The sequence below is a fragment of the Cyrtonyx montezumae genome, unplaced genomic scaffold, assembly GCF_038088225.1.
Source record: "Cyrtonyx montezumae isolate F1298 unplaced genomic scaffold, pur_monq_1.0 scaffold_24, whole genome shotgun sequence".
In the NCBI taxonomy this organism is placed as follows: Eukaryota; Metazoa; Chordata; class Aves; order Galliformes; family Odontophoridae; genus Cyrtonyx; species Cyrtonyx montezumae.
In genome coordinates, this window is record NW_027071981.1 from 3,353,898 (window position 1) to 3,373,299 (window position 19,402).

Below are 19,402 nucleotides of genomic sequence, written 5' to 3' on the forward strand. Positions count from 1 at the left end.
TTTATAACGTTGCTCAAGATGTGGAGAGCGGGTTACGTCGCCTTGCTGCCATTCCACTCGACCACACCGTGCCCGCACGTGCAGCTTGGGCTCCTCCGTGGGGTTCATTACACAAACCTGCAGGGATAATGCAATTCTCTAAACAAAAAAAGGATGGTTTTCTTTTTATTCTTTTTTTTTTTTAATCTATTTTTATTTTTTTTCCAGCTCACACCAGAAAATCGAGCGGGATGTTTGCACAATAGGGAAAACACTGCTCCTCTCTGTTTTGTTTTACTTTTTCCCATGGAGTCATGTGTACAGGTCAGTCATCACGCTGCTCCCAGTGTCTTTGTATGGGAGTGTCCAGCAGCCACACTGAGCCCTCTGGGTGCTCTCCGAGTGCTTGGGGCGCAGCATCATGCTGTTTTTCGATACAAAAATAGAGGGAAATGAAAGAGTAAAACAAAATAAAACCAAATGAAGCAGAGTGAAATCGAGTCAAACAAAACGCAGAAGAAAATAAAAGAAAAAAGTAGGATAAAATAAAATCAAATGAGGTAAGGCGAAACAAAGTGAAGCAAATCGAAGCGCTATGAAATAAAATAATATGAAATAAAATAATATGAAATAAAATAATAAAACAAATGGCACGGGTTGAGCACCTGCTCTCATTTTCTCTATTCTTTCTGCACACTCATCATTTGATATGTATAAAATTCCCGTCTGGGAGGCTGCAGCCACTCTACTTGGTGGCTGGCTGTGCGTGCATACCCTGCCTGTATGGGGGATGTACACAGAAAGGAATCCCGCTCCTCCCTCCCCCTCCACATCCTTTATCCCAGTAGCCTATTTTAATAAATAATTATAGGCAGCTAAAGGATTTGTTCGCTCCTAAAGGTCTCCCCTTCACATTTCTCAGAGGTTCAGCTCAAGGAGACACCATGATAATAAGGCTGACTCGGGATCCCTACTTCACAATGTCATTATGAGCTGGTATTTAAAATGAAAAAAAAAAATATATATATATGTATTATACCTAAAAGCTTTACAAGGTTACAGTTTCGTCTCCGGGAATATTTGCTGCTGCGGGAAATGCAGCACCACTGCACAGAGAAGAAAAAGGGGTAAAAAGGAGAGGAAAATCTTTTCTGAAGCACAAGCTTGAGAAAAGCACGTTGGGAGCAAGCACGCCATTCATTTGCATTTCCGGGACTAATCCTCGGCGTTTATATTTCCTAATTCCTTCTCCTAATTATCTCCCTTCTCCGAGGGCGGTGGGGGGGGAGGGTGCTGCCTGGTGCCACCCCGATGCAACGGGCGATGGGCCACGGGCTGGGGCAAGCATCCCCAAGCTCAGCTTCACCGCCGGCTCTGGAGCATCCTCCCATCCAGCACGGCTTCATTTTAAGCCCTGCTCGGCGTTTGCAGCCAGGCGTGAGAGCGGGGCCGTACCGCGACGTTAACACACGCACGTCCTCTATCTCTTGACGAGTAAATTACGTCGCTAAACGCCCGCTCCGGAGCGCTCACTGAACCGCCGGTTCGGTGTTATCCTAAAATTTGTTAATAGTGGCTCTTTCAAATCAATTATGAAGCGATAATGAAAAAAAAAAAAAAGAAGAAAAAAAAAAAAAAAGTCCCGCTTTGAATTTATATACATTTCAGCGGAGAATAATGTTTTATTTAAAATAGTTACGGCGCGCCTTTTGATTTAGAGTTTAAAGTAAATAATATTTGTACATCTAAAACATACTCAAGACAAATGAAAAGCCTCTAGATGCTTTTGTATGAGATGCTGAAGAGCTCTACAAACTTAAAAGCACAACCTCAATTAAGCCCATCTTCATCTGGAAAAAAAATTAGCAACTGAAAGCTGAATATATTAGATAATGCACACTTGCAGAAGAGCATTCTCTTAGCAAAAAATTCTTGATAACCAACCTAAAGCTGGCCTTAGAGTTGCTCAATGCTAATTTTGTTTGAAACTGTTTAACTAACTCTGAATAGATATCCATATTCAACAAAGACATAATTAATGGCAACCTTTTCTTCTGCTCAGAAGACATCATAACAAGCAGAAAAGTACAAAAAGATTTTTATAGTAACTAATTTAAGGACAAAGGGTTGACCTCTAGCATTTCATTAAATAAACTGAGCGAATAAAAGAAGAGTGACAGTATTCATCCTTGTTCAATTCAAGCAGCCAATTTCAAAATGCAAATCATAATCTGCAGATGTTGGAGCCTGATATATATATTTTTTAAATATCATTTGTTCAATTTAAGAACATCAGACATTTGAATTTTAAATAAAAATCAAACCCAATTTCCAGCCTTGGTTTTAGGTGTGTTTCTGCACGACGCGGGGGAGGCCTGAGGGTTAGCCAGCCCCACGCCCCTCCCCTGCTGCTCAGGACCGGTTGTGTAAGCCATTCATTTCCTATATTATTCCCAAAAGCTTTTAATGGAGGAGTTCTATTAAGCCATGAATTATTTCTGATCAGCACGGCCAGCGAGCGCCAATAGGTTGGCCACTGAGCACGTTGGTGGCCGTGTCCCACCTCGATGCAGGGAGGTGTCCGTGAGCATCGCGTCACGCTCCAGAGTGCATCACGTGCCCTAGAAAGCACAGAGTTATGGCTCGTGCATCTGTCACACCCCAACGCTGTCCCCAGCAAGCTCAGGCTGCCCAGGGCCCCATCCAACCTGACCTCGGGCACCTCCAGGGATGGGGCACCCACAGCTCTCTGGGCAGCAGTGCCAGGGCCTCGCCGCCTTTCAGGTAAGGGTTCTTCCTTTTCCATTTCTACATCACGACCTGCCAGGTTTACACATCTGCGAAGGACAACCCAAAAGAAATGCAACCACAAACATTTGCAAAATAAAAAGCTTATTTTATGAAACTGCTCTGGGGTTTTGGATGAGCAGAGAGTACAGTGAGCACTGAGATACAGAGCCCCATGGCTCCGCCGGCCTGGACGTGGCTGTGGGCTGCAGCACTGAGGTCAATTTCCCTCTAACATAGGGAAAATAACCGAGATATCCTTCACATGGGCACAAGCCAATGCTATGATGCATACTCCAGAAGTAATGCCTCCTATTTTATGATACAGCATCAAAGGCAGATGTTGGTGGGATGGCAGCACCATCAATATTCCATTACATTGTGTTGCTGTGTGACAGATGGCAGCAGAGGGCAGTCTAACAGAGTGGTATCTGACACCAAAGCGTGTATAAACCGAAGGTGTGGAACCGAGTTTCTCAATATGGAAAAAAGTTCACCCTTTGACATCCATCAGTGCTCACTGAATGTTTATAGAGTGAAAACAGTGAATATTGGGACAGTGAAAGTTAGACCATGTGGGCAACATTTTCCTAGCAACAGTGCTGTCAAACGCTGGGTCACCTCCACTGGTGCTGGCTTTTACAAGCACTGAAAGCAGGCTCTTGTTCACCGCAGGTGAAAATTCACAGCTAATGATCACAGAATCACAGAATTGTAGGGGTTGGAAAGGACCTCTGGAGATCTTCGAGTCCAACCTCCCTGCTAAAGCGGCTCCCTAGTCCAGGTAGGCATTCAGACAGGTCTTGAAAGTCTCCAGAGGAGACTCCACAACCTGTGATGATGGTACCGTGTTGAAAAATAGTGTTTTGTAGTTGAGAGTTTGCTCTATTGAACAGCGTTATTATGCTTTTTGCATAATAAGTTTCCATGGAAATAAATAGGAGGCACTACTTGCGGAGCAACCTATGTACATTACAACGAGGGCAAGGGCTCTAAGAGTACATATATTAATTAAATTGCTGCTGAACAGCAGTTGGCAGTGGGTCCTGGCGCTAGGAGAAGAATTGAAATAATTGAATTAAATGATGGAAGCACCATTCTGGGGAAGGAATCCAAGCCTTGGCTGGCAGTTGACACCGCTTCACCCAAACAGTGCGCAGCCCTCCTTGGCGTGCCGACGGCCGCTGCTCAGTGCAATGCTGTGCGTGGGGCTCTGCGGGGCAGGGAGGAGTGGGGCTGGCCCTGGCCCTGTGCAAACAGAGCCTGCAGCTGTCGGGGCAGGAGGAACGGTTTCCGGGCGCTGGGGGGATAAATGAGCTCATTCATGCAGACGTCAAGGGGACATTGTCTTCCGCCTTGAAAAAAATCCCAACAACCTATACATTAAGGTATCAATGAACAACAAACTCATTCTGCTATCACACAGGAAATCTGAAACAGAGGAGATGGCAAAACAAACTCGATTCATCTTCACCACACAGGCGAAAGAAAAAAAATTGTTGTTGGGTGCCCTGACTGCAGCGTTCTTTGACCGGCGGCTTTGGCTCCCATGCCTCTCGAGCAGGGCTTAAAATGCAAGCCACACATGCAGAGTTTTGTGCTGTGACTTCAGCAGGGGCTGCTAACTTCTTAGACTGGAATCCTTTCCTTAGGTTTATCCTCTGCAGTGTCAGTGTGGGTACAATACGTCCGTAGAGCACGTCTAAAATCAGGCTGCAGATGCACATAATCTCTGTCTTCCTGCATTACAAACAGGAGACATGTAGGTTTCTTTCCCAAAAGGCTGAGCAATTACTCATTTAAAGAAAAGCAGACCTTTTGATGTCCTCTTTGAAAATCTTCCTGTATATACATTTTTAAAAGGTCAAACTGGAGCTGGAATACCAGAACCTCATCCCAAAGCTCATCAGCAGCACGGCCCCATGCCAAGAAACAAAGCCCACGTTGCCCTCATTCCTAAAACACCTATCCTTGACTATATCCCCCAAGTGAAACTAAAAGGGAAACAAATAACTAAACAGAAGTGCAATGTGGTGCTTCTGCAACAGAAAATACACCTGTATACTTGGCAGCCCAGCCTGCAAGAGGGCTTTGGGGCTCGATGGGCCTTAAGATCCCTTCTGATGGAAGCTGTTGTGTGATTCTGTGATTCCATGACTCGTTTATTCCATGATGCCACGATTCTATTTGTTGCACACAGCTGCAGGAAATGTTTGGTTTTCCCTGGAATAATCCAAAAGGGCTTTTATTAGGGAAAGCAACGATGTGTAAATGAGGACAAGCTTGGTGAAGACCACATGGAAGTAAAGATAACTGGGAAATACTGGGCACGCTTGTGTCTGTGGTGGGGGGGGAATTCTTTCAGAGCCCATGGGTGATTTCTGCCTGCGCAGAAGCCCGAGCAGCCCTCAGAGAACAGGCGAGCACAGGGCATTAATGCGGATCACATCCCGGAGCGCCACGCAGCCGGCCAGCAGCCCACCCCTTCCATCAGCTGCTGCCTTTCCAGCAGCCCAGCCCTCCTGTCTGTCCGTCTGTCTGTCTGCCCCATCCCTGGCCACTCCGCACAGGGCGTACGCGGGGTCCAATGCCGCGGCCCCTTCTTTGCACCCATGTCACGCTCACGCCACGGCTGCTTCTCCATGCTCGTTTGAACTGTCCCTCCCAATTAGTGGTAATAAGTGACTCTGCACAGATAAGCAAACGCAGTGTGTCCGTCCCTTCAGGAAATCCCCAGGGCAGAGCTGGGGTGCTGTGTGCCTCGTGCCTGGCATTGGCTGCTGCGGCCGCGAGGCAAATTAATGACAAGCCGTGTGAAGGGCTTGCCTGAAATTATTTAATTCTGCCCATCTACCGAAGAATTGATTACTCCAGGCATGAAAATATGTCCGAATCAATACGTGAAAGCTAAGAGCAAAAAAGACATGCTCTAGCCCCATTTATTTCATCCACTTTTTTGAGGAATGGCACATAATTTACAGGGGAGGAACGGCTCAGCCTTTCCAGCGCCAGGACTAATGACGAGCCGCGGGAAAGCTGCGCCTGCATCCATCTCCCGGCTGAGAATCACGATGCAACAACGGGCAGGGAGATGCTGCAGCAAGGGGCAGGGCCTGCTGCAAACCTCACATTCAGGTGAATGATCCTAAAGAAAAGGAAAAAAGGTTAGAAATGAAAAAGCCCAGGTGGCCTACCCTGGTTTGTTCACAGTGGTGCACCCCAGGTATTTTTCTGCAGACAAATATCCAACACAAAATAAATATCCAAAAAACACCCAGAAACTCAGTTCCAGCTGTGGCACCTTGACCAGGAAACATGAAGGGATGCAGGGACTGGAATCTGGGGAATGGAGAAGTGCCATCACCGTGTGCCACCTTGTCAAAGCAGCATTGGAGAAGCCCAAACCTAAAATCTGGCAAATTTGGGGGAAGGAGCCCATCACTTTGCTGGGTCTCAGCTGCAGCAGCACAGGATGTGCTGCCTGGTTAGCAAGCATACAAGAGCAACGCCAGTTGCCACTCTCAGCACCAGGGATGCTGGCCCAGAGAAAGCAGCCCCTTCGTAGCTCACAGCTGGCATGGCCAGGGCCAGGAACAGCAGCAGCCCTCAAGGGCTCTGCATCCACAGGCTTGCTGTGGGTGCAGGCAAGAAGAAAAGAGGCACTGTTGGCCCCATTTAGCAGATGAGAGACTGAATTGGGGAGATTAAGTCCTTGCCAGGGCAGGAGAGGGAGCCCAAGCCAAAGAGCAAAACAAAACCGGGCTTGAAGCAAGGCTTCTTGAACGTGAGCCCAGTTCCCTCTGATGGGAGGAGGAAAAAAAATGATAAAAAAGGAAACTTTCCATTCTGGCAGGGGCTGCAGCCCTGGCAACTTGGGATTGCGGCACAGCAGTGCACAGGGATGCTCACAGCACAGCTGATGAGATCGGCTGAGGGAGAGAGAGTTTCCTACATAAAAACCCCGGCTTTCTCCCTTCAGAATGGAAGTATCCACGAGAAGTCAGCACTCATGATAAACCCTGCATCCCCAGCTCAGGACAGGGAGTGAAGGCCTCGTAGCCTGGAGCTGCCAACCTCACCATGGGGCAGTGGGACCAGGGCACCCTTCCCTTTGCTCCACATTAACAGGCACAAATCCCCACATGTGGCAGCGATGTAAACTAGTTTTATGGGTCAATAAAATATTTGAAACAAAATAAATGGTTTTGTCAAACACTATATCTCCTCAAATAATAACACACCGACTTAAAAAGAAAAACAACCGGCATTCATATTCTATTGCAAAGTTTATTTCCACTCCCAGAGGAGAGCAGAACGGGCACTGCAATTCTGAATTCAAATACTGTATAAGAATACAGTAACTATAGTTCTCAGAGGGTTTGTGCAAATGCCAGCAAAACAAACCCCAAATCAAATTTATTAGCTGGTGGAGATCTCTAACAATTTTACACAGTGACTGATAAAGCCGTCTGGGAATTCCTTTCAACATTAAGTGATTTAAGGCCCCTACAGAAACTTCATTGTCCGTTACAATATATAAAGAGTTTCTCAGTATCAAGTAACGCTACAACAGCAGCGATCAGGTTGTTTATTATTTCTAGCGCGTGTTCCCTTTAATCTGCAAAGCTTACCAGGAATCCTAATGCCTGGAGTCCTGGGGAGAACTAGAAAGGGAGGAAGCGAAAATTAATTAAGGACCACAGCCTGTGTTTTCAAGGAACTATCTGCGTTCGGATTGTTAGGTTGAGAAGCTCACTTGTGTTTGCAGAAAATGATTCCCGTTCGATTGCGTTGCAGCCCTTGAGCACCCGCAGCCCTCCCGTGCACACCAGGACAGGCTCCCAGCCTCCCACATTTGGGGCACTTCCCTTGTTAAAATGGCAGAGGGGTGCCAAGTCGATGGCTTGTCGAGCCTGAAGTCAGGGGATATGTTTTTTTGATCGTCTCTGCTCTTGTCTAAACATCTCACAGAGCTGACAGACAGTTCTTCATATCAATTAGGGGAATGCTGATCGTTAGCTAACTAATAAGGACCAATTTTCTGTCACAACTATTTCCTAATTAAATTCAAAACAGAGATTTCTCACCCAGATGGTCAGTGACGCTACAGATTTGTTTAAATTTGGAATCACAGTAACAAACTACTAATTAGGGTTTGTAAATACACCAATTCCCCCATGACTTAGTTGTTAGTAATGCATACAACCGGTTTATTAAAGCACTAATTGTGTCTGGATTTACTTGGGCCTAACACATAATCCACTTATCACATCCCGGTACCGACTCATTTTGAAGGGATTACGAAGGAAATCATAAATGAGGTCCCTCGGCCTGCTCCCCGGCACCGCTAATAGGGACAGGCATGGGGCTCCGAGGCTCCCGGCCTCCTGCAGCCCCTGGCCAGCCCCGACCTGCAGCCTTAACACTGGGAAGTTGGTGCTATTTGTGCTCCAGCTTCGCCTGGTGGGCCACTGGCACAATCCTCCATGACACCACAGACGGGATCGCCAACCACCCCCAAACCCACGGCCCCCAGCACACGCATCCCTTGCTCCATCCGAAATCGCTCCAGATGGGATTTGTTGGAAATGGTCATTATCACGAGTGTTAATTCGCTGCAAGGCGCGGCCGGGCCACGCGGGCTGAGCACCCCTCGAGTGCATGTGAAGTAGGAAATAAATAATAGATAACGGTGAATTGCGAGGTTATGTAAACAGCGAGGGGGGGGGGGGGGGGGTTGGAGGAATCCTATTAAACCATAAAAGAAAAGCACGGATGGTTTATCACATCACTAAGACCCAAGAATGCATTAATAAATAGAATAATAGATAATGAACCACGGAGTACAAGGCTAAACTATCTTCTATTGTGAGGATCCTGTGGCAGTATAAACAATGGCAGGGAAAAAAACCTTTGTTGGTCTGTCACCACAGCCGCGTAGTGTATCTTTTATAACCTATTTTAATGAGAATTCACAGCACCTATCTGTTATTCTCTGCCCAAATCCCTCATTTTCCTCCCTCTTGAATGCAAATTCCCATGCTCCGCTCCTCCTTCACCATGACTTCCCATGTCAAACTTGGGGTTTCAATAGCCTTTCAGACAGAGCAAAAACAAGTTTCAGCTTCTGCTTTCGTATTTCCCAGGGGTTAGTTGTACATTAACAGAAGTGTTTTTTAATGCTAAGGAGGTGTGTACCTCAGCCCTAGTCCATCCCTTGTTTTTTCTCTCTGGGAAGCATGCAGAATCAGATAGGTTTCATCCAGTCCTTGGTAAAGATGTCCACAGATGAGTCTGCAAGAGGAAACCTGAACCAAAGCTGTGATGACTCCTGCTGCTTCCCATCGTGCTGCGGGTACCACTGAGGATTGTTGGAGGCACTTGCAATTAATGAAAGCAGCAGTACTCTCTTTGTGGACAGTGCAGAGACTCTCTAACCCTTTATTTTCGTTGCTCTGAGATGGTCGTCACGAAACAGATACCCAGGATAGTGTAGATTGCTTTTATTTTTACTGCAGTGTTGGTAGGTGCAGAGGACTAAGGATGTAGGGGTGACCACAAGCTCTGCTGCAGTGAAAACCCTCAGTCTTGCCTCCACAAGGGACAGAAATATTGATAAAGATTTCCCTTTAAGAAATGTAGAGATGTTTTGGCAACTTGCAACACATCTGCTTTCAGACCTACACTGGTAGCTACTTCTAACTCGTTGTTCTTCACGTTTAACAGCAGATGGGTTACAAGCAGCCAGGAAAAACCAGATGGCCGCTGACTTGGTCCTTACGCTGCAGTAGTGAATTAAAAACTTGAACACCAAACAGTCAGCAATTGGGGTTTGCTTTTTGACTCATCTCACCTGAATTCCCAGCAACGCAACGCTTGCTCCAGGTATGTCCCCTGCACACTCTCATCAGGTGTGGCTGCCTCCCAGGAGCCCTGGGCTCTTCGTCACCTTACCTCTCATTCACTGTTCCCCACGTCCCCACATCGGGTACAGAAAGGTGCCCAAGGCAGCCTGGGCTCGGATGCAGGAGCAGCAGCCAGGCTGACACTCCACAACAGAGAGGAAAGCCCTGCACTCAACTCAGCAGGCTCCGGAAATAAGTGGAAATCAAGTTTGCCACTTTGTCCTCCTTTCAAAATCTAGCTTTGATCAAAGTCCTTGGCTACTTGAGTGGTTGTTGACTTAATGTGGTAATGAGACATGCCCTTAAGCGAGGTGATTTCAGTGCCCACTCCTGGAAAAGGAGATGCAGAAGGAGAAGCCTCCCTGATCTGTGAGCTTGAGGCAGCTCAGCAGAGACCCAGCAGCTGCTGGTGCTTCCCAGACAGGGGATGTGACTGTGTGTCCCCCTGCTGTCCTCTGGGCTCAGGGGCTGACTGGTTGCAGCTCTGGCTCCAGTGCTTTGAATGCCTCATAGGAGCTGTGTTTTCTGTGCATGCCTGCAAGAATTTATGGGTGCAACAGGTCTGTGTCCCCTGCAGGTCACAGAGGTTGAATGCCCTGGGCTGGGCAGGTAAGCACAGGCAGATAATTTGCATACTACCTGAGAAGAAATCCACATCAAGGCTTCTAGATGTAGAAGTCTGAAATTCAGACTCAGTTTTAGCTCCCAGATGGGAAAAGGAAGCAGGTTGGCGCAGGTGAGGTTTCGCCAGGGAAGTGTTTGGCAGTCAGCTTTATCAAAAGGAAAAGCATCTCCAGCGCTCTAGCAGCGTTGTGATTTGAAGCACAGAGCAGAACTGGTTGCTTCAGTCTTGCAGGAGGGGTCCATTTTCTACCTCAGTCCTGTTCATTTCTTCCTCACCAATGGGAGGAAGCTAAAGGAAGTTTATTCTGGAAGAGACAGCATACTGCAGTCTACACAAGGGACATTTGCAAAAGGCGAAGTGCCACTGAGAGGGCATGCCTTCACGGGGTGGGGGGTGCCCTGAGCAGCAGCCAGTTCCTGGCCACCTCCGTTGGCCCAGCAGCTGCATGGCAGGTGCTGTGAGCACTGCTTCCTCCTCCTCACCTCGTCCTTTGCCTCCAGTTTGGCGCTGAAGGGGCAGCCCCATCCCCAGGAGATGGGCAGGCTTTCCGCTTCGTCACGTCTTCGACCCAAGAGCAGCCAAACGAGGTGGGAGGGAGGGAAAAGTCCAGGAGCCTTGATGAAAACATCAAGCCCCGAGAAAAGTAAAAATTCTCAAACTGACAGGGAGCAGCTCAGCCAATTATGGTTTTAATTCCACTTGTTATGCACAGTCGGTCAATAAATTCTGCACCAAGCAGCTGCTCTAATTCTTAAGCCCATTAAGCCCTACATCTGATAGGCGGGAGGGAGGGGCTGCCGGGGTGCCCATACGGCACTCCTTGAGATATGAAACATTTCCTCTCGTGCATCTGGGTCACCCGCACCCAGCCCCACTCCTGGCGGGTATTTTATGAAGCTGGCAAATAGGAATTTGTATAAATATACGTGCTGGAGACACACACATCACATACGGAGGGGATGAATAGGTAAGTGAATTAGATGTGCTGAAGGATTTTGTTAACGTTATGATAAAGGAGGAGACGAGAGCCCCAGGTGCGTTTGCCACCAGGAGATGCCAGTTCCTGGATGCCTCATCCCTGACCCAACTGCAGTGCAAGATGCAGAGCTGAACGGGACATGACTTCAGTGCACAATTCATCCGATCCATCCTGGCCCTCGGTTTTTTGGCTGATCTGGCCCATGCCCTAGAAGAACCTATTCCCATCCTTTTCCAGTAGAGAGCAGTGGGGGCAGCCATCTCAGGTCAGACATCTGTGCTTGGACAAGCCAGTTCTCCCCGACAAGTCCCAGGCAGTGCTGAGCTTTGCCCATTCAGCCTCCCAGGAGCAGAGACCACCTGCAAGGAGCCCGCCCTCTTGTTCCCCATCCCGCCTCCATCACGGGGAGGAGAGGTTGGAGTAGGAAACTCCTAACAGCCCCGCGTGAGGTTTCCCCACCATCAGGCACACTGCAGAAATCATCCCCAAAGAGCTAGTGTTGCCTCTGGAAACATAATAAAACCATGGGAACCATCTCAGCTGCCGATGAAACATGGGACACTGCTTGAGAATCTGGGGTGGGGGAACAAGGTTTTGGTGGCTGACCCAAGGCACATAGAGGCAGAAAAAGATGATCAAATGAAATAAGAAATGAAACCACGAAAAAGCATGCAAGTCAAGCCCAAAGGAGATTGGATCAGAGGCAGCAGGGGACCAGGAGCTGCCACAGCCACTCCCAAAATGGAGAGGCAGATGGCTTCAGCAGTGGCACCGGGCTGACTGCAGAGATGAAAGGCAGAAGAGAAAAAGAGAATAGATCAGGAGTGGAAAAACAAGCGGCTGCTGAGACAATTTTGCTGGTTAATTGGCAACCAGCTAACATGTTAATTACAAACTTACTGCATGGTCAAGACAAAAATTGGCATCAGGACAATTTCTATTCCTTCTGATACCCACTTCTGCCATGCTGAAATTGGGATGGCCCCTGAAAACAATTCCCCTTGATAATCAGGACCTCAGTATTTCCAGAGCTCACTCTGCACTTCTGGGATCCAGACAGGCTGTCCCATTTACAACTCTGTTGACCCCTTACTAATCTCAGAGGAACTTGAAAGACAAAATGCAGGACTCGTGCATTGAGCCAGGATTTATCATTTATTCCTAGTTTAGATAAAAACAGAGAAATAAACTATCTGCTGTAAATTAGCACTGCAGGAAGAGGTCATCACAGAACTCAGAATCATTTGAGCTGGAAGGGACTCTTGAAGACCACCTAGTCCAACTCCCCTGCACTGAACAGGGACAACTACAGCTCCATCAATGCTCAGAGCCCCGTCCAGCCTGACCTTGGGTGTCCATAGGGATGGGGAAATCTCCCCTATTTTAGTTTGCAACCATGTCCCCTCGTCCTATCACACAGATCCTACTGAAGAATCTGCCCCCTTCCTTCTTACAGCCCTGTCAGAAAGGCACTGCAGAAAGCTGCCATGCAGGGGAGAAGCAGAGGTGAACCCATTCCTATCCATAGCAGTAAAACAGCACAAAGCTCAGGCTGGATGGAGCACCTGACAGAGCTGTAGGCGTCCCTGCTCTGTGCAGGGCAGCTGGTCTGGATGATCTTTAAAAAGGTTCTAATGTTCTATGACCTCTTTGGCATCTAAGTCTAGATCACAGTTTCTAAACTTTGAAGTACGCCTCTAAGTCCTCACCACCAGACATCAGTTGTAAAAAGAAGCTTGTAAATTAGCACTGAGCATACTGCCCTGGGAAATCAAGGTTTCCTGATGATTGCTGCCAGCGCAGGGGTACTGAGAGTCTGCAGCAGCCACCAGCCTCAGGAAAGCTGCTCTCCAACCCACTCCATGCAGTTAATGAGATTCACTGTAATTAGCTCTGTAAGAGATGTGAAACTAATAAATGAAACTCGCCGCTCAATCAGCAAATAATTATTTTTCTGCTTTCTTCCTTTTGGTTTTCAGCTCGCCAGAGTAAGCATCGATTTTCTGCCTGAAGTGAGGTTAGGTTGCACGCATCCTCCCTGCTGCAGTGTGGGGACACGAGCACGGCCCAGGGTGCTGCAAGCTTGGGTACAGCCCCAGGAAAGTTTCCAGGCTCAAAAATCCCTGAGGGGGTTGGGATTCTGGTGGAGGTGTGCACATGGCTGGGGACAGAGCAAAGGAGCGTCGCTCTCTTCTGAAGCTCCCAGTCCCATGGCGTGGCCCTGGGCAGCTCTCTGCAAGTTCCTCATCCCTTTTGTATGCAACACAAGATTTCTTGTGATGGTGCAGGTCAGCAGGAGCTGCCCCAAGGAAATCTGAATAGATAGATGCACCAAGCAGCCTACCAACAGCATCAACCCCTCAAGGAACTGCCAGCAGCAGAGAGCGTTTTAATTAAATGGGACCGAGAAACTCCTTTGGAGTTCTGAGGAAAACAGTCAAACAATCGTCGAGGACAGCTCAAACACATCCATGCTCTCACTGCATAACGTTCATGCAGTATTGTATTGTTGCTGGTTATGACAAATGAAGCCAGAGATCAAAAGGAACAATAGCTTGCACTCAAGGATATCTGTATAATACCCGAAGGATGTTTGTGCAGGTGAGGAAGGAGTGAAGCATTGTTTCACCAAATGGTAATTTCCCTGCATCTCAGGGAACGAATCCCATTTGCTAGTCAGGGGCATAATTCAATTAAGGGAGTGAGGGAGTAACATCTCTTTGACTGGGATGCTGAAAATCACACCGAGGAGGAAAATGCCATTTGGTCCTGACACTATGATTTATTTCCTACTCAGTATCTTGCAATTCCTACAAGATAAGCCAAGACTTGAAATTACTGTATGTATATGGGGGCCGTGCGTCTGATCCTCTTCAGATTCTCTTCTTGACTTCGGCACTGTGTGCTCCAGCCTTATCTCTTAAGAGGTCAACCATGCAAATGGTGATGCTTCCAGTGGTAGGGGGCTGTGTGAGCCCACCTAAGGGCTCGCGGTGGATCCTAGAGCAGCATTTCTCATATTTAGAGGGATTTGTAGTTAATTGCCTATCTGCCCTGTAACAATTTGCTTTAAGGATCAAAGAGCTCAAGGTCTACCTCTTCTCATCTCCAGGAGCGTCATCTTCCTTTCCAGGCCCTTGCTCACGCTTCAGATTCCCAAGCAGACAGGTAGGCATCTTGCAGAAGGAGGCAATGAAAATATCTGTAGCACCAGTGCACGGCATCTTCTGCAAACGAGTCCGAAAGCGGCACGGCTGAAAACCTACCTGAACAGGTTACATTTTTATTTTACATCTCTCCTTTCACTCTTCCATAAAGCACTCAGATAATCGTAACGATGTCTGCGCTTCACGTCGGTCTCTTTCCTCCCTCTTTGCCTCAGACCTTTCTGGAGAGCAGTTCTGACTCTCAGTGCCCTCTCAGCGCTTATTTCCTGGTAAGAGCACTAAGAAATTCACCTCCCGCTGCCTCCTGGGTGCCCCACTTGGAATGGGAAAGCAGCGATGCCATGGTGGGTGCTGAGCCTCGCACCTCGCCCCACAGCTGCTGTGCGTTCCTGGGGTCGGCGGTGTTGAACTCCCAGAGCCCAAGACTTCAAGCGCAGAGTTGCTTCAAGTTTTACGCCAGCACTGGAAGTTAATGTAAATTCAAGAACAAAGACATTCATATTTGTCCTTGCATGTCAAGGATTACTACTACTGGAAGTGTTTTCTATTATCAGCTTGTCACTTTCTCAGCTCTTTAATCTCCTCTGCCTGCTCAATGCCTTTCCCACCGCAGCCCCAGACCTTCCCCCCCCTCCCCCCCGTCCCTTTCCCAGTGGGAAGCCGGAGCCCGGCGCGATGCTCCCGATGCCGCATCCCCCGAGCGCGGCCGCCCATGTCCCGCCGCAGCCCACACAAGGCAGGCGGAGCGGCGAAGGCAAGGCACGCTCGCACCCCTGAAAGAGCGAGGACGGTGGTCCATTCAGATCCCTAACGAGATCATTACCGCTAACTAAATACAAACCTGACCCCGTGACCCCCTGGGAAATCGGGCGGCCCCGCGCCAGGCATTCACCAGCCGCCTGCCCGCGGCCCCGCTCCCCCCAGCACGCCGCATCAAAGCCGACCCCACAGCCCCCGGCCTGCTGCGGGACCACCGGGGAGGGAGGCTGTACTCTGCTCCCCCCCAGCAGCCTGAATCCCCCTTAATCCCCCAGACCTGCCACCGCACCCCAAAGCGGAGGGGGTGGGGGAGCACAGGGCCTGTCAGGTGGCACCTGCACTGTGAGACGTACCCCAAGCAGGCACAGCATCATCCCCATGCCATGCAGCCCCACCAGCTCCTCTAAAACCCTAACCATGTGATCAAGCATGGACAGGACAAGGGGAAATGGTGTTGAGCTGAAAGACAAGAGATTTTGCCTGGATATAAGGGAGTTTTTTTTTTTTTTGTTTGTTTGTTTGTTTACCATAAGGGCAGCGAGGCACTGGCACAGGTTGCCCAGAGAGGCGGTTGTGCCCCATCCCTGCAGGCAGCCAAGGTCAGGCTGGACGGGGCTCTGAGCACTGACGGAGCTGTGGGTGTCCCTCCTCAGTGCAGGGGAGCTGGACCTGAAGGCTCCCTTCCGACTCCAACCCTTCTGTGCTTCTAAGCTTTGCGACAAGCCTGCAAAGCATCCCAGGAGCAAGACTTGCCAGAACTGATTGAAATACCTCCTGATTTTTAGCAGAAACACAACCAGATACGAGTGCTGTAGACCAAAACTTGGCCATTTCAGCAGCCTTCTTCCTATCCCCCAAACAGCTTTACAGGATTCATCTTGTCCCGTTTTAACAGCATTTACACCATCCACTGTTACTGGTGGGGGAAGGCGAAAAATCCCAGTGCTGCCAGCTTCAAGGCGCCAATGTCGAGGGGCACCGATGTCACGCGCTGACGGGTAGTGACAACTGAGAGCTGTCACATTACTCAGCACCGCGGCACAAACGAGCATTATTTGCCCATCAGCCCCTGAAAGCCACCGTCAACAGCGGCTTCGACCTGGGGAAGTGACAGGCGACATTTAACACGCTGCTTGGGGAAGATGAAGTCACCAGCCGGCGTCGTTATCTCGGCGTGAAAGCAAGCAGCTCAGTCTTTAAACCTTCAGCTGCGAAATTCGGCGCTGTCCCCCGGCTCACGCAGGGAAACCTCCCTGCAACTATTATCGGAGCTCAAACTGATGGTGGAATTTGCAAAAATTAATAGTATTTAGCCAGCTGGTTGCCATGGTGACAGCGACAACAACCCCGCCGCCCGCGACAAGGTCTCTCAAGCATTTCACACAGTACTTATCCATTTTCTTGCTCTCACCTCGCTCTCACCTTTACTTTCCGCACAGAAAGCAACACAATCCACTGCCACTAAAGACCGGGCTGAGAGTCAGATTAAAATTATCCCTGTTTGCCCTGACCTCTTTTCTCTGCAGGTGAGAGTGTCCCCATTCAGCAGCTAAATGAAGCAGAAATGATGGAGTGTTTGTTTTCCCTGACTTTTCCTCAGCTTGCCAGTAAATTTACAGCCACGAATATGAAGTGTTAATTTAATGTTCCCACTGAGCATCTCATTGTCAACAAAGGCTTCAAACCATAAGAGAGGAAAAGGTTAGCTCATGCAGAAAATGACCCTTATGGTTTGATTGTCTTCTGGTCCAGACTCGCGGCAAGCAAAAAGCTAAGGGCTTTGACTTCCAGCTAAATGCATTTGATGGCAATAAATGGAACCTCTCTACCTCTGCGCGCAGGAAGAATCACCTGTAATGCTCACTTACTTGTCCGCGCAGGCAATCTCCGTGCCACCAAGAGGGAACAGGGCCCCCGTTTCCCCTCCGATGACTAATTTGACAGCACCAAAAAGTTAAACCCTTCATTATTCCAAACTTAAACAGGAGGGACTCGCTCGCCGAAGATTACAACGAGACGCTAATGGTGGCGTGAAGCATGAAATTGCTTCCTTCACCTGGTTCTTCAAGGCCTCAGCTACGGTGACGCACAAAACACATTTTCCAGTGAGGAGATGTGCAAGAAAAAAAAAATTAGGGCTTCAGTAATCAAAAGCCTTTTTGGACCTTCTTTTTTTTTTTAGTGGCAGAGTAAATATGCGTAAGGCTTTTTCCCCATCCCACTTAATTCTTTTATCCTGCGCCTGGAGAAAGGCTGTAATGAGGATTTACTAAACTGTTACTCAGAGACCCAACAGGGCAACGGCAAGGGGGTCCACGGGATGCGTGTGGGCTAAAATAACCTGCTTGCTATCTTCAGAAAGAAAACAAACCCTGGTGGAGCTATGAAATTGTACACCCCCCAAAAAATATCTCAACTTAAACATCAGTTTGTTTGTTTGTGACAGCTAAAACTCGTAAGCAAGCTGGAGATAAACACGCATACACACACACACGGAGTTGAGCAATGAGAAAGCAAGATAGCTCCACACTTCTCGTGGCTTTGCAACACCTGCTAATTCAATGGGCAATTTCTGAGTGTGACCACCGCGACATTCTTTAAAAAATTCAGAATGTTTTCAATCTGCGAAAGCCGTCCATCACGTTCATTGAACTTTTCCTGCTCATTTGGAACCTGCGCTCTCTGCCAGGCTGTGAATATGCATGCGGCAACATCTCCAAACCTATTCCTCGGGACTTGCAGGCTGTTTGATGTGCCAGGCACTTTAATGCACGTTAACGTGGCCAGCAACGCATCGCAGCTGACTGAACCAGAAAAGCCTGAAAGCAAATCAAGAGCGTACAGGAACAAAACAGCCTGCTTTTGTTCTCCCTGTTCATACAGTGCTCCCATTCATTCGGCAATGAAAATCCCCTCCGATTAACATTAGGTACGCGCTGAACCAAAACCCCGGAGCGCCGTGGGCTCTAGGTGCCCAACCTGGAGCCAAGCAGGGTGGCACGGTGGCACCAACAAAATGGCATCCAGACAAATCCTCCTGCAACCACAACTGATGGAATTGAAAACCCTGCGCTGTCACAGGCGGCTTTCTGGAACTCGGGGATGTTCTAAAGCCAGCTTTTTTCCACCAGTGGGTAGAGATGGAAACACCCCAACCCCACCCAGAAACTATTCACTGACGTTCATAAAAACGATTTTCCTTAAGCACAGAACACGTGGGTAAGTTTTGAAAGCCCCACATTCGGAGAGATCATAATTTGCTTTAAAGTCGTTTGAATTGCCATCATTTTGACTTTCATACGAGGGTCCACCGAGGACCTGGAAAATAAATCTATTCGCCCAAACAACACGAAGTTTGGGCCCTGGGAAAATGCAGCTGGTTCCAAAAGCTCACAATGGAAACTGAATTCAAAGAGTCCCTTTAATTTTATTTCCTTCACTGGAAACAGAATTAAATATCAACGTAACACGCAGATAGAGAACTATACATATCGAACATGTCCCCTTCAATGTTGTTTTTAATTTGTAAGTGCCTGTAAGACACACAGGAGCACGTTTAAAGGGAGACAACCACTTTTAGCTGAAAATGTATTATTCAGTGTGTGCTTAGACGCATTTAGAAACGCCATGCTAGAGTTCACTAACATTATACACAAAAATATCCTGCCTTTGGTAATCATTTGCCGGTCACATTGTCAGCTAACAATAGTCATTTTGAAAGCAGCAATTCATTCTCTACAGTCCTTTCTTAACACAATTTCCAGCCTGCAATTTAGGTGATAGGAAAATTACAACCCTGGCGCACTGTACTATGTGATATAAATGTTGTCGCAATTAAGCCAATGAAGAAAAATCCCAGAAAACAAAGATGTTTAGTTCACATTTTCTCCTTATTCTTCCCCCAAAACTCGAGCTGTTGTCAGAGGGCAGGAAAGAAAGAGGCAGTGCCGTCAGCAGAAGATGCCTGCGAATAGCGGGAGCACAAAAACATCGCAGTGTTTGTTTTCCCCCCTGCTCATGAACAAGTTGCCTGCCTGGGGCACACACCAGTGCCAGCAGGTGCTGAATGAATAACGGGACAGTGGTATTCAAGCACAGCCAGGGCCTTCCCGGCCCCATCCAGACCTGGGATTCCCCAGTGCAGATTTTTCCCCACCAGCAACACTGGAGTATTTCATTCCTCATTCAGCACCCATCCAAA